The sequence below is a fragment of the Myodes glareolus genome, chromosome 6 (assembly GCF_982192425.1).
Source record: "Myodes glareolus chromosome 6, mMyoGla1.1, whole genome shotgun sequence".
NCBI lineage: Eukaryota > Metazoa > Chordata > Mammalia > Rodentia > Cricetidae > Myodes > Myodes glareolus.
In genome coordinates, this window is record NC_142031.1 from 63634416 (window position 1) to 63650598 (window position 16183).

Below are 16183 nucleotides of genomic sequence, written 5' to 3' on the forward strand. Positions count from 1 at the left end.
TGGTGCATGGATATTGGGAAATGTGAACAATGGCAGCCAGAGGATAGCTCACACACACACACACACACACACACACACACACACACACACACCCTTTTTATTTTCCAGTAGAATGTATTTTCTCAATCATGCATATGGGAAATGTATTCAAATGCATTGTAGACTTATTTTTCACATTGACTCAACTGTTTTAAAAGATAGAGTTGGGCAATGGGTCAGGATCAGTTTTGGAAATATTGAGTTCAAAGGGGAAGCAAAATTAGCAATGTCCAAGGAGGTCTGAGGTTTGGTCTAGACTCTACTATTCCTGTAGTCTTTCCACTCATCTATAGTCATCTTGGTTTTCTCATCCATAAAATGGGGCTTGAGAAAGAATGGTTTGTTTTAGACTGATCACTCAGGTTTATAGTTTGTCAGGATCAAGAAACAATAGGGCTACTTAGAACTCTTAAGGGTATCTATCCCAATGTTCTCCTTAGAGTTAAGAATTCACACATCACCTCTAGGGGGCAGCAACTGATAGATCACTGGCCCTTCATAGGCATGACATTTACTTTCTCTAGTCCAGTGGTTCTCAACCTTCCTAATGCTGCATCCTTTTAATATAGTTTCTCATGTTGTGGTGACCCCAAACCAGAAATTATTTTGTTACTACTTCATAACTGTAATTTTGTTACTCTTATGAGTCCAAATGAGACCCACAAGTTGAAAACCATTGGTCTAGCGGCTCACACTATTTCTGGTCAGCTCTTATCTTTAGAAGTTCCCTACTCTGTACTACATTCTACTTTCTCTTATGACTTTGTTCTTTGATCTTTATAAGCCTTCTATCCACGAGAATAAGTCAATTCCATTTGTGCCCATGACAGACCTTCAATCACGGTGAGAAAGCTCCCACAGCTCCCCTGAGCCTCATTTCCTTCAGATTAAACAGCCTCAACTCCTTCAAGCATACCCCACATAATGCAGATACCGATCCTCCAGTATTTCAGCCTACATCCTTGTCCTTAGAGCGTCATGCCTCACTGCTCTGTTGTCAAGGCTTCTCGAGGCGTCTCATGCAGGGTGATTCCGGGGTTCTATGGTTTCCCTAGAGTTGACACTTGACTTCTTTTATTGCCTAAGGACTCTGCCAGCTATAGTTTAGCCACAGACTACTGCTGTCTCAAGATAATGCTTGTGGTCAGTCAATAATTGAAATTTTTCATAACTCTCAATATAAACAACATTTAAAATCCTGTCAATATATGTCGCCCTTCTTTTTTATTTTTAGTATAGCATTTTCATCAGTTCTTTACCTATCCCATAAAATGTGGTATTTTGATCATACTCCCCTAATCCTCCCCCTAATTATTCCCAGAGCCACAATCTATACTCTACCCCCTTCAAACTTTGTATCCTATTTATTTGCATTTATTTTTAGATAACCGATAAAGTCCAAGTTATACCAACCATATACTTTTGTGTGTGAGCTCACTAACTGGAGCATGGTGGTCAGCCTACCAGAGACCACACCCATAAAGATAACTGACTCTCTTGGAAGTCATCAACTGTCAATAGCTTCTTGGCTGGAGCTGGGCCTTCTGAACACCCTCCCTGCTTCATGATGGGACTCTGGTTGCCTTTATATTGTGCAAGTCTGGTGCAGGCAACCATAATTGCTATGAGCTCCCGAATGCCACTGTCCTGGCGTTTCCAGAAAGCACTGTAGTACTCTGGTCCTTCCCGACTTCTGGCTCTTATGATCTTTTTGTCCCCCAGGGTAGGAGTGATGTTCAACGTCTATTTGTGGATGAGCACTCCACCGGCACTCACTCTCTGTCCTTTGATCAGGTGCAAGTTCCCATGTAAACCACTGCTCAATGCTTGAAGACACTTCTCTGATGAGGTCTGAGAGCTGCACTAATCCACGGGTAGAGACATAAGCATTTAGAGCGCAGTCTGATATGATGCAGGCTTCCGCAGCATAGCACTAGGAGGTCCATCCCTGGAGTCTGGGAGATTGATCCCCTTCCTTGTGCTTGTTTATACAATTCATATATATTTTTTAAAAACCCTAGGGAGAAACCTCACCATTTATTTATGTTGCTCTCAATCCTTAAGACTGCCTGCAGTCCAGGGGTCCCTTTCAGAGTGGTCCCAGCAGTACCGAACTCACATGGAGGCACTGAAGCAGCGTGGTCCTTGCCCACCTCCTGCACAGTCTACTCCTTGATCTCACCTACATGGTTGGCGCTGCAGGCTGGATTGGAAACCTGTCTGGTCACCTTCCCTGTTGCCTGCCTTCCCCAACAGCAGTGGAATTACTCCAATTATTCTTTAAACTTTTTAGTAACCACCCTCAACTTACAAAACTACTACTTCCCTTGGAACCCATTATTCTTACCCCATTAAATGGACCTGGAGCGTGGTATGCATGTTTTCTTGAATTCTATCTGACAAGATGGAATTTTGGTCAAGATATTTTAATATTAATTTTAATATCAAGATAATACAATATTGCCACCCTATTTTCCAACTTTGTGGCTTTGCACTCTGTCAGCCCCCATGACTTCTCCTAAGGTATTGATGAAGACTACTGAAGGAACAATGGCAGCGTCCCATGAACCATAACCAGAGACCTGCTTCAAAACTGGCACCTAACTATTTTAAATTTCTTTGGCAGTCAAGTCAGCATTGCCATTTCCAAAGCATCAGCAGGAAGTCCATACTGCTTCATTTTCTACCTCCTTAGTTGAGAGTAGCATGCATGATGGCTACTGTGTTAAGTTTTGACCTATGAAAAATGTTTTCTTATAGTTTGGTTTAATTCAGTTGATGTTATAGGTTCCCTGGTCGAGCAGGGTACACTGATTCCAGGAAATCAGGAGATGAGAACCCACCGTAGTCTTGGGGTAGGTGGTGAGGCAGAATCGTGGGGGAAGCAGGCTTGAATTGATGCCTTGGAGGGTGACTAAGAGCTGGAAGGAGGCCAAAGAAAGGAAGCAAGAGAAGGGTGGAGAGCCGCAGTTCTCAGCCTTCCAGATGCTCTGACACTTTAGTACAGTTCCTCATGTTGTGGCCACTTCCCAATCATAAAGTTATTTCACTGCTACTTAATAACTGTAATTTTGCTATTGCTTTAAATTGTAATGTAAATATCTGATATTCAGAAAATTTGATATGTGACTCCCACAGGGATCATGACCCGTAGGTTGAGGACCGCTGGACTGTGAACTGCAGGAAAGCTCCCGGATCTTTGCTAAGGCACAGTGTGCACAGTTTGCATGGTGTGTAGTAGATATTCAATATATGCTAAATAAAGAGCGGATTTAACCTGATGAGCCTATAACTGATTAAAGGAAGTGAATTTCAAACAATAGATAGATGTGGCAAGTCTTCCTCTGTCAAAACTCATCTGAGGAGGCTGTTTCTAGTTCGTGAGAGCTTGAGTGAAGAGGCCTTAGCGGAGAAGCATGCCAGTTAAAGGCAAATACAAATAGCAAGTGGGAATGCTGCGGCTATAGCTCAGTTACTGGGGTGCTTGTCAACCGCCGTGAAGACCTGGAATTTATCCCCAGCACACCATAAAATGGACATGGTGGTGCCTGCCTAGAATCCCAGCACCTGAGAAATGAGGCAGAAGAATTGGAGGTTCAAGGTCCTTAACAATAAGGTCAGTCGGGGATATATAAGACCCTGTCTCAAAAACATAAGCCAACAAACATGGATAGCAAGAGACAAATTTGACGTCATAAAGAAAGCTGCTTAATTAAGCCTTGCAAAAATGGTCGCATCAAGTGTCTTAGATATTAACAGTTTGATTTATGTGAACCAAATCCTTGATTTTATATATCACACCTAGTAGGCTGAACAGAACACCTGCCATGACATCTTGTTTGACCACAGAATGCTGGGTGATCTGACTTTCCTTTCTCTACAGCCTAGATTTTCTGAACTGAGAAGGTTGAGTGGATGTGAAGCCTGCATCTGAAGTACCGCTACATTTTAAATTCTCCACAGTAAGTCATGTTGGCCACACAAATCTGTGTCCAAGGAATGTGGGTGGAAGTAAGCCTGGCAATTGCTTTCTGCCTGGTGGGTATTGGAGAATGTTGAGAACCACTGTCCCCATGCTCTCATACCTTCACGTAAATGGCACCCAGATTAGCCAGAGCTGGTGTTGGAAAAAAATAGGATTTTCCCTATGTTTTTAAGAATCCAGATACTGAACTTGGCTCGGGGAGCATCAGGATGAATTAGATATTCTTGGAATAATCTAAGTGCATAGAAAACATTATAAAACACTATGCCAGATAGCAAAATAGACCAAAGGCAGTGGGAAAGTGTCAGTTTGAGGAAGAAGTCATGGAAGGACAGACTTTCAAACTGTGAACGTGTACTTGACTAAAAGATATAAGCAGTCATGTAATAGCATTCCAAGTGCTGTCTCTCCTATTACTTCTGAAATGTGCTATTACCAAACATGCTATTTCTCAAAAGCATTTCACTCCTGGGTATTGGAACAAATATATGGTTCTTGAACATAATGGATCTGAAAGAATTATTTCCTATCTTGTCAGCAACAAAAAAGTCATCTTCTGTGCTTCAAAGAATGAGTTTAAAATTATGTAGTGAAAGCAAACTCAAAGAACCCCGCCCAACTGGAGAGAAACTCTATGATAAAGAGTATATTCAGATGGCAAAATCATTTAGGAACAAGTTGTCGAATATTAAATGATGCTGAGAAAAGACCTACTTGCTATATTTTTTGAAGTCTGAAAATATAGCTTCATATACTTTATGGAGCTTAAAGTATTTGAATAAAAATGAAATAGCTCTAGGCTTAGAAATGGTATAGCTGTAGCTTGCTTTTATTTCCCCAGGACTAAACCTGAGATAGAAAAGAAGATTGAGAAGACATCCTGATAAAGAATATTTTGTTCTATGACTCTTGCTGAGCCAGATGCTGATAGGGAGGGAAGAAAGAAGGGAGGAGAGGGAGGGAGGGGAAGGAGGGAAGAGAGGGAGGGAAAGAGGGAAGGAGAGAGAGATATTTTGCTCTAGGATAAAAAAATAAATCTTGAAATGTGTGACATGATTTTTTTGTCTAGCGATTGTCAGTTGTATTCTTTATATCTATCACCCCTTCTGAAATTGAGTAAAGGATCTTTTAAGGGTAGAATTCAAATTATACAGGACTTTCTTAAGAGCAACATTGATTGTCTTAAGTCAGTTTGGAACAGCTTACGAACGTGGCTTGGCTAGGACCTCATTTATAGAACTGATGAAGTATTTTGCAATACTGGGATTACGTTTTCTACTGATTGGGCATGCTTTGAAATTTCTCTTGCTTTTGCTATCTTTTATGCCTTGAAGATCCAAAGTCAAAGATCATTGTCATGAATTATATTAGAAAATGGATAAGAAAACTCTACTTGTTTGGGAACAGTCTTTAAGAATAAAGTAACGTACATGTTTTAATTCAACAATATTTTTCTTTATCTTTCACTGACTATGTTTTTGTTTACTGTTTCATGCAGTGAATAATCCAAACCTTCTTAGAAAAGTTCCAAGAGTTTTAAAAGGAAAGACAAACAAAATAATGAGTTAGACCTCTAACTAGAAGGTCAGAGAAAATAATCCTGGTGAAAATATTTTCCATATTAAATGAGTTGTTTTCCATTTGGAGAAACAGATTTAAACGAAGCTTACAATCTCTTCTAAGAATTGTGTTCAGTTTTCATATAAATCTCTGTCTCCTGGTTCATTGTTGAGACCTTGATGCTGTGTATGCAGATTTGGTTTCAAAGGAGGGAAGACAAGAAGAATGGGCCTTAAAATCTTTGACTCCATCATAGTCAGTGTTGCAAATAAGGCCCACAGCTGAGGTGGATTAGAGTAGAAGAGACTTAAGAAGGATGTTCAGAAACCAAGGTTTCATTTTTCATCTATAACAAACACATACAACCATTCCATTCTGGAGGATTCTCATGAAAGAACATGTTACCATATGTACGAAAGTCCCCATGAGCTCATATGTTTGAACAAATGGTCCCTGGCTAGTAGTGCTTTTTTGGGGGAAGTTTTGGAACCTTTTAGTGATGGGGCCTAACTAGAAGAAGTGCATTGATGGGAGGTGGACCTCGAAGGTTAGCTCTGATTTCAGTTCTGTCTCTGCTTCTTGGTCTGCCACAATGTGAGCAAGCAGCCTTCAACTGCTGCGGCCACTGCTACAAGCTTCTCCTACACACCTCCCATGCTACAGACCTGTGAGTCCCTGAAGTCATTTCTTGTCAGGTACTCTGTCATAGCGAGGAGAAAAATAGCCAGTGACAAAGGTCCCTTTGTCTTTAATAATTTTTTTGTATCTGTCCCACCGTCACTTCTCTACCTTTCCTCATTCCTAGTTTATAGCCTGGCTGACAACCTCCCACTCTTACACTTTAGTTAAACGTTGACTATAGATTTCTCTTTGTTAAAACCAACTTCCCTTACTATGTTCTGGGATTCTGTGTCTCTTTGTAGTGGTCTTTGTTAGTTAGGGTTTCTGTTTCCGTGATAAGACACTATGCCAGAAACAATTTGGGGAGGAAAGGATTTATTTATTTGGCTTGTACTTCAGTTCACAGTCCATCAGGAAGGGAAGTTAGGGAAAGAACTCAAGGCAATAATCTAGAGGCAAGAACTGAAGCAGACTCGCTGGAGGAAATGGTGCTTATTGGTTCATTCCTGGTGACTTTCTTAGCTTGCTTTCTTGCAGTGGTCAGAGTCACACAGATTCAGAGCTAACACCATCCACATCTGGCTGGGTACTCCAATATCAATCATTAAGTAAGAAAATGCCCTATATTTTTGCCTACAAAATAATATTATGGAGACATTTTCTCAATTAAGATTCCTTGCTATGTCTAGGTTTGTGCCAAATTTACAAAACCGCCCAGCACAGTGATGTTTTCCATTTTTTTCCTCCCTCCTATCCTAGACTCTTTCTACAACTGTGGGAACCAATGCCACACTTAAGTTTCTTTTCCCCATTATCACTATTTCTTTCTCTTCCATACCCCAGGGGACACATGCTTTTTCTCTCAGCCCCCTTCCCTCTCTGATCTCCCTTTCATCATTCTTCTTTATAGTCACAGTTTTAATTGTTGCTGATCATGCCTTAAGTTCCTGGTTTTATTATAGTTAAGGAGTGAAGACTATACAAAGATGGTGGATGGTTTTCTAAGTTATATTCTTGACAAGTTAAGATGTCGCTATGTCTTGTTAATATGTTTTGAATGATTTAAAATTTTGCTTTTATTTTATTTACTACTATATACTTAGAAATCATTTCAAGTTTGTGGGAGGTTGCAAGAGCAGTACAAGGCATTCTTGCATAAAAGATTCCACCCAGAATCCTTTAAGGTTCTCTTTTTAAGCTGTCTTCACATTCATACACTATATTTTTCTTAAGCATTTAAGAATAAGTCACAGATATGATTTTCTTTGTGACTGAATTATTAAATGTGTTTCCTAAAAGCAACTAAATAATTCTCTCGCACAGCTATGCTACAGTAATCAAGATCATTTGCTTTCATTTTAAAAAATCAAAATAATGCACAGATGTGATGAAAATGTGATGACATAGAAGTGCTTAGAATGAAAACAAAACCTCCTACACCTCAGTTCTACTTCCTAGGTCTAAGAGACATTAAACATTCATTGTTTCTGCTCGTCCTCATTTTGATGAGTTTTGTCCCTAATTCTAAACAAGTTTCTTCTTCCGCTAATTCTGATAAGCATTTGTGGAGTTGCTTATCTTTGTCTGCCCCGGCTCTGTATTAAATATGTCTGTATATGATTTTATACTATACATAAATTTTATTTAAGCAATATTTATTTTCCTTTTGCTAGGAAAAATACATAGTTTAGAAATGCAACTGTCAAGGTATCAATAAGCACACACACACAGACACACACATACATACATATACACACACACATATATATACATATATATATGATACACACACACATATTTTCTCCATGACTTTTGATAATTGTTATTTTAGTCATTTTACTTGATGTGCCTGTACATAATAAAAGCAGAAAATAAACAAAAATGAATATGGACTAATATTTTTAACCTTAATTTATTCAATGAAGACTCAATAATACACCGGGGTTGAATTTTTCTTGTCTATTCATTATTTAACAGAATATTTTCAACATCTAGATCAAATGCTTCTTTTATTACCATTTGCTGATTTCAGTTGGTTTTATGTTTTAGCAATGGCTTTTAAAAGATTTTCTGAATACATATTTATAATTTTTTTTAACTTCTGTTGCTTAATGCGTGAAACAATCCCACACCAGTTTGGATTCAAAAGGGTATTTATTTTAGGGGAAAAACTTACAGAATACCGACAGTAAGGAAAGGAGTCTAGTCGCTGGACCAAGAGCCGGAACCAAGAAAGCGAGCAGAGAACTGCCGCTCTTTTTTTAAAGAGAAAGAGACCATGCCCCAGTGAGCTGGTATTTCAGCGGCTATTGGCTGATGGAGCAGAATGCACTCCCGCAGCAGTTGCTGACCATTTTTCTCAGCTCAGAGTGTGCCTGCACCTTGTAAAGACGGAATTGTGGTATCCACTGCCTTCCTGTTCACATCTGAACAGGTCATTCCAATTTGTCAAGTAAGTCCTACTGGCAGCCATTCTTCTCTGATACATGGGTAGATGGCACATTTCAAGTGTCTCACATATTTCTTTTTTTTTTGCTTGTTTGTTTTTTAGGCTTTCTATGATATTCGAAAATCTCCTCTGCCTTTTACTGAAAGCCTACATTGAAAACAAGCTTCTAGGTACCTTTCCATTTGCATTTCTAAATGACTTTATTTTGCCCTTGCACTGGGGTAGAGAATTGAGCTACTCTGTCATTTTGCATGAGAGCTGTGAAGGCGTGGATCCACTGTATTACTTCTGACAAAGTGCTTCGAGACAGCCATCATTGTTTTCATGTGATTTATTGTTTCTGAGAGCACATACGAACATCTAATTATGATCACATGCTTGGAAATTCCACCAAGATGTGTTAAGTGTGGATGTTTATAAAACTATTATCCACTCTTTATTGTGTTGTTTTAATCTAAAGACTTTATTTTGGTGATGATTTTCTCCATTGTGTGTGTGTGTGTGTGTGTGTGTGTGTGTGTGTGTGTGTTTGTTTCTGTTCTTTCAAGATTTTATCAGCCAGACTTTGGACCATTCTGGTGATTTGTGCTCGACCCACATGGTTAAGTGGGAACTTCCTTGTGGCTGGGTTGGGTCTGGCCAATAGAGATGTGAGAAACTGGAAGGTCAGAGTGGACTGTTGACTACAGCTCCCTGAGTGTTGCTGTGGTTGACTGGTGTTGACAGTCACAATCAGAGCGACTGTGGGTTCTAACCCATCCTTGTTGTCTTCCACTATGTGTCTAGGTCTCTCCCTATTATTGCTGTTGACCATAGCAATCAAGCCCACTACCACACAACAACCACATGTCAGCAAATCAGAGCAGGCAGAGCTGAGAAGATTCTAAGTGGCCCAGCTCCTGAGAGATCTCTCCAACAGCCTTCTCTTTGCAGTCCCATTGTAGACCCTTAACATAGACAGCTCCTCAGGTTGCCTGCCTGGATATTGGCTGCTCTGATTTTCAAACCTTTCCTTCAGGACCTGACTCTGTAAGATTTAATACCTAAGACAGATTTCAATCCCACAACTTACTATATTTCTTCCTTTTATCTAGTGAAGCCCTTAGTGGTAACAACCTCCTAAAATCATCTACGGCTCTTAAATTTTGCTCAAATTCACTTTTTTTCTGCTATATTTTCTAGACATTATTTTTGTTTGTTGGTTTATTTGTTTAGTGACGATCAATATTAGACTCGGGGCCTTGAACATGTCAGGCAAGCCCTGTGCCACTAAGCATTATACTGTCAGCCTTGACTTTATAGTTAATTTTGAAGAACTTTTCTTTTTATCTGTCATATTTATATGACATTCTCTTAATTTGTAGAATTTCTTTCAGAATATTATTTCAAGCAGTCCTTTCATATCTCAAATAGTCTTCATTTGTGAGGAATGAATGATTCTGTCTGTGTGCCTTGATCTTCCCTTTGCATGTTGCTGGCTTTCTTGTTATGATTGGAATCTTAAGCAGTAGGATCTTAATTACAAACATTTTCTAGGTGGTTGGCTTTTTCCTGTTATTGTTGATGTGTTTTCTCTTCAATTCTCTTTGCTCATACAGAACATATGATTATGGGGGAATATCTGAGATGGGGAGAGAAATATTGGACTCCAAAGTTACCGTAGACAGGAGATGCCCACCAGGTCCCTGTGCCCCTGGCCCATCATTGTGCCTCCATTTTTTTGTCTGCAACACAACAGAGTCATCTTTCACACTTGTTTATCTGTTTTCAGCCTTCCCTTTGTCCAGCTTATACTTTCTTTTTAGGGTGGCAAATCCTGCTAGGGTATTGCTGTAGTCTTTAAGCCTTTCCTGTGGCTAATGGTTGTCTTCAGATTCGGCACTAACATCACAAGTAGTCAAGAAATCTGATTAGAGCTTTTCTTATCATCATACAACTAGGTATTCCCTATACTTCAGGAAACTTGGTTGGCTAATGTTCCCATGCTACACCAGTTTCCATTCTTAAGGCTATCCACGCCTTGTTTTTTTTTTTTTATGTCCATTTGCTATGTCTTTCTCCATATACCTAATTATCAAAACTTGACTTTCTGGGAGACATATACTAGAATATCACTATTCCCCTATTTTGACTATTCTTTCTATTTTAACTTAGTTTCACATTTTATTGGACAGAACATGTACTGTAGTAGTTACATCCTATCTTACATAATTACCATTTAACATATTTTTCTTGTACATTAGGAAGAAATTTTCTAATGGGTAAAGACAACTTTAACTTTTCTCCAAACTGCCATGCATGGGATGTAAAAGTTAGTCTATGAATAGTCATGGACTCAATAAATTAATACAAATTAAATGTGAAAAGTATCTCTTTATTTTAGTGTACCGAAACACCTATCCTATGTTATTTGTACCCATGTTTTGAAAGACAAAGAAGCTGGGCAGTTATAAAAATTCTTACATAAGGGTTTCTATCATCTTGTACTCATTTCTGGGTTTTCAGGATATGATCATGTTTTTCATTCTATGTTTATAAGAGTCTTCTGCCCCCATTCTCATATCCCCACTCCATGACATTGCCCGGAAAACACAGACATCTAGAACTACTCTGCATGACTGATGCCCATGGTAACCAATTTGATTCATTTTGTTGCAGCCAGGGACAGAGGATTGTCTGAGGATCCAGAAGTACACTTTGTTATTACTTTTAAAGCATGTCTAAAATTAGGTTGATGCTTAATATGTCTTCAGTTATATTGCTTTTCTTGAGGGACCATGAGCATAGATCTTTTTTATCCTAGATAAAGAATCAATGACATACCAAAGAAATGGCTACCCAGATCTATCATAGTGAACATTTGAGTTTATTGGGTTTACTAACAGTTGGATGAGTGAAGGACTACTGATGTGGGAGGTCCTTCTGTATATGTGTTGCTTTTTATTGGTTAATGAATACAGCTGCATTGACCTAGGACAGTGCAGAATATAGCCAGACTGAAATAGAGATAGGGAGAGACTAGGCAGAGTCAAAGGGATGCCATGTAGTTACTGAAGAAGAAAAACACACAGGAAACTTACCAGTTGGTCTCATAGCAATCGACATATTAATAGAAATAGGTTAATTTAAGATGTAAGAGTTAGCATAAAAATCAGTAGCCCTCCTTCACAAATGATAAATGAGTTAAGAAAGAAATCAGAGAAACATCATCCTTAAATAGCCACAAATAGCATAAAATATCTCAGAGTAACTCTAACAAACCAAGTGGAAGACCTGTATAACAAGAATTTTAAATCTTTAAAGAAATAAATTAAAGATGACACCAGAAAATGGAAAGATCTCCCATGCTTTTCGGTAGGTAGAGGTAACATAGTAAAAATGGCAATCCAAAGCCCATCAAAATCCCAGCAAAATTCTTCACAGGCATCAAAAGAGTAATATTCAACTTCATATGGAAAAACAAAAAACCCAGGATAGCTAAAACTCTCCTGTACAATAAAGAAACTTCTGGAGGCATCACAATCACTGATTTCAAACTCTACTACAGAGCTACTGTACTGAAAACAGTCTGATATTGGCATAAAAACAGACAGAGGACCAATGGAACCAAATAGAAGACCCAGGTATCAATCCACAAATCTACAAACACCTAATTTTTGACAAAAAGCAAAAAATATCAAATTGAAAAAACATATTTAACAAATAGTGCTGGCATAACTGGATGTCAACATGTAGAAGAATGAAAATAGATCCATATCTTTTGCTATTCACAAAACTAGTAGGGAGACACAATCGGAGCAGAGTAGGGAGACACAATCCTTCCTGGCAACACTGATCTATTCCCGAGAGAATGTTGAGCACCAAAGACACTCCACCTGGAGCCTTTCTTCTTGGTAGAACTGGCCTTTGGGTAAAGGCCTCTTACTTAAACAAAAGGGGGAGGTGTTGTGGGAGTAACTTCCGCTGCCTCAACCAATAATCACTGAAGCAGGAGCCCACAGTGCAGCGGGGAGCGACTTCCACTCCGTCAGCCAATAGCTGCTGAAATACCAGCCCACTGGGGCGTGGTATATTTCTCTTTTAAAAAGAGAAGCAGTTCCGGATAAGGCCCTCTTGGTTCCGGTTCTTGGTTCCGGTGCTCGGTCTCGGCTGCTGCTCCCGGCTCCTGCTCCAGCGACTAGGCTCCCTTCCTGACGGTTTATGGTGTATGTAAGTTTTACCCCCGCCAAATAAATAACCCCTTAAAACATAACTGGTGTGGGATTGATTCGCTAATACTCAAGTCCAAATGGAACCAGCCATACTGAACCTCAGAGAAAAGAAAGTGGGAAGTACACTTGAATGCATCGGTACAGGAGACCACTTCCTAAACATAACCATAGTAGCACAGACACTGAGAGAAACAGTTAATAAATGGGACCTCCTGAAATTGAGAAGCCCTGTAAAGCAAAGAACATGGTCAACAAGACAAAATGGTAGCCTACAGAATGGGAAAATGTATTTTCCAACCCTACATTGGATAGAGGGCTGATCTCCAAAATATACAAAGAACTCAAGAAATTGTTCATCAAAAGAACAAACAATCCAATAAAAAATGGGGTACAGAACTAAACAGAGAACTTTCAACAGAGGAATCTAAAATGGCTGAAAGACACTTAAGGAAATGCTCAACATCCCTAGCCACCAGAGAAATGAAAATCAAAATAACTCTGAGATTTTGTTTTTTACCTGTAAGAATGGCCAAGATCAAAACCACTGATGAAAACTTATGCTCAAGAGGTTGTGGGGTAAAGGGAACACTTCTGCATTGCTGGTGGGAGTGCAAACTGGTACAGGCCCTTTGGATATCAGTATGGTGGTCTCTCAGAAAATTAGGAAACAACCTACCTCAAGACCCAGCAATGCCACTTTTGAGTATATACCCAAAGGTTGCTCGATCGTACCACAAGGACATGTGCTCAACTATGTTCATAGCAGCATTGTTTGTCATAACCACAACCTGGAAACAACCTAAATGTCCCTTGACCGAAAAATGGATAAGGAAAATGTGATACATTTACACAATGGAGTACTACACAGCAGAAAATAATAATGACATCTTGAAATTTGCAGGCAAATGGATGGATTTAGAAAAAATTATGCTGAGTGAGGTAACACAGACCCAGAAACACAAATATCATATGTACTTACTTATAAGTGGCTTTTAGACATAAAGCAAAGAAAACCAGCCTACAATTCACAATCCCAGAGAACCCAGACAACAATGAAGACCCTAACAGAGACATAAATGGATCTAATCTTCATTGGAAGGAGAAAAAAGGACAAGATATCGTGAGTAAAATGGGAGTATGGGGATTACAGGGAAGAATAGAAGGAGAGGAGAGAGGAAGGGACGGGAGTGGAGAAAAATATATAGCTCAATAAAAATAAGAAAAGGATGTAAAAGCTAGTTAATGAGAAGCCTGAGCTAATAGGCCAAGCCGTGTTGTAATTAATACAGTTTCTGTGTGATTATTTGGGTCTGAGCAGTCGGGAAATGAATAAGCAGCCTCTGTTTGCAGACTACTTTAAGAGCATGGCATGTCAAAGGCAATTGCATCTCTGAATAGTCCACCCTAATGTGGGTAACATCTTACAAAAACTGCATCCTTAGATCTCTCTGTAGGACTTTCAGTTGACATGTTCAGTCAGAGTGTCTCCTCTGTCCAGTGACTGTTAGTGCTTATACAACCTTGGAATGGGATATTTTTGCATCTTGTAAGTTTTAGTAGTCTCCTGAGACTTGTGAGTTTTCTTTACTCCCTGAGTCTTAAGGAACATCCCTCTAGTAGGGAATGCTGCCATTGAGAGGACACGGCATCTGCTAATAAGGATCAATGCTAGCCTCTGTGACTGTGTGTATACATGTGTATTCATAGTCATGCATGTACAGATGTGCACACAAAATGTTTCACAAGCATTAGAGGGTCTTTTTGACTTCGGTTCAATGATCAGAACAGTGCTCTCAAGGGGAAAGATCTGAGTTATTGGTGCTGCTAATGGTTCCTCACTTTGTAAGTTCCCTTCTTTGTCCCTGGTAGCCATCTTGTTCTATCTGTTCTCAACAGGCAGCCCACATCTTCCCTGATTTCTTTTCCAATGGGGCTTCAAATATCTCCAGTGTCCCTTTGTGCGTAGGAAGAAGATACTGGCTAATCATTTATCTCACGGGCCCCTGGCAAAGAGATGAGATGTGCCTAGAGCAGTGGTTTTCATGCCCATAGGATGCGGATGTGTTTGCATGTGTGCATCAATATCAAATGCCAGCTGTGGGGAGGTGATTACAGAGGAGACCTGAACACCATCTCCGCCCAAGTCAGCATCAGCGCTTGGAAACTGCGCCTCAGAAGGAGAGGGCTTTGTTGATAGCCATGCACTGACCCAGTGAAGCCTTGGTCTTGTGATCTCCATCGGATGCATTTTAACCTGCTAGAGTGTAGCTTCACATCTATCAAGCTGCAAGGTCTTGAAGAAATCTTTGACTATCCCCAAGTCTTGGTCTTCATTTGTTCAGTAAAGATTGAAGATGCCAGGAATTATGGGTTAACACCCTGATTCCCTCTTAGCGCCCAGAGGCGCTCAGTATCTTAGTGCTCTAAGGACATTCCAGCATAGTATTCTGGAGACTGAAATGCCTGGAGTGGGTGCGGCATCTTTGTGGTGTAACCATATAAGCTGTCCATTCCCTCCAACCCTCGAATGTGCTTGTCAGCTTCCAAACTATGAATAGACAAAGTCGTGTCAGCAGAAAGGGGAGAAAAGAGAACGACACAGCAAAACCCAAATTTCCAGTCAGCTAATCTAGCTCTGCAAGCTGCTTGCTTTTTAAGGAAGCTTTGTTTTCAGTCGCACAAGAAGGGGAATAGAGTACCTTTCTCTTCTTAGTTCACGTATTTCAGGAACTAGAAGACTTGAGTGTGAAGGAGAAAGAGAGAAATAAGAGTGGAAACAGGAAACTTGGAAGTCAGCCTGTATTCTTGGAAATATTGTCATCCTAGGCTCATTAAGAAAGACCTAGAAGATGGAAGGCTGGCAAAGGAGTCCTGAGGGATGACTGGCGCCCATGGGAGCATGAAGAATGAAGAGGCACTCTGGTTTACCTAGGGTACCTGTGACAGAATGCCAAGGTTCATTGGGTCTATTGAACTTATTCCCCAGCAACCCGTTTCTTGCAGACAGTGACTACAGACTAAGGAAGAAATTGAGACGGATAGCTATTGTTCTACAAGGTAGCACTACCCCTTGCCACACACCGACTCACTTTGTCTTTACAAGGAGATTTCATTATTCCTGTTTCTCCAGGCAGAATCCCAGACCTGAGGGTACAGATGGGAAGAAACCCTATCTACCGTCCCACTCAAACCTGCTCAGATACCATGAAATGTTCTTCACCACGCTAACTCAGGAGGGTTATTTTTCATCTTTACAAACCAAGTGCTAGGAAAAGTAGCATGCCAAAAGACTTCTCACGTATTGGATAAAAGATTTAT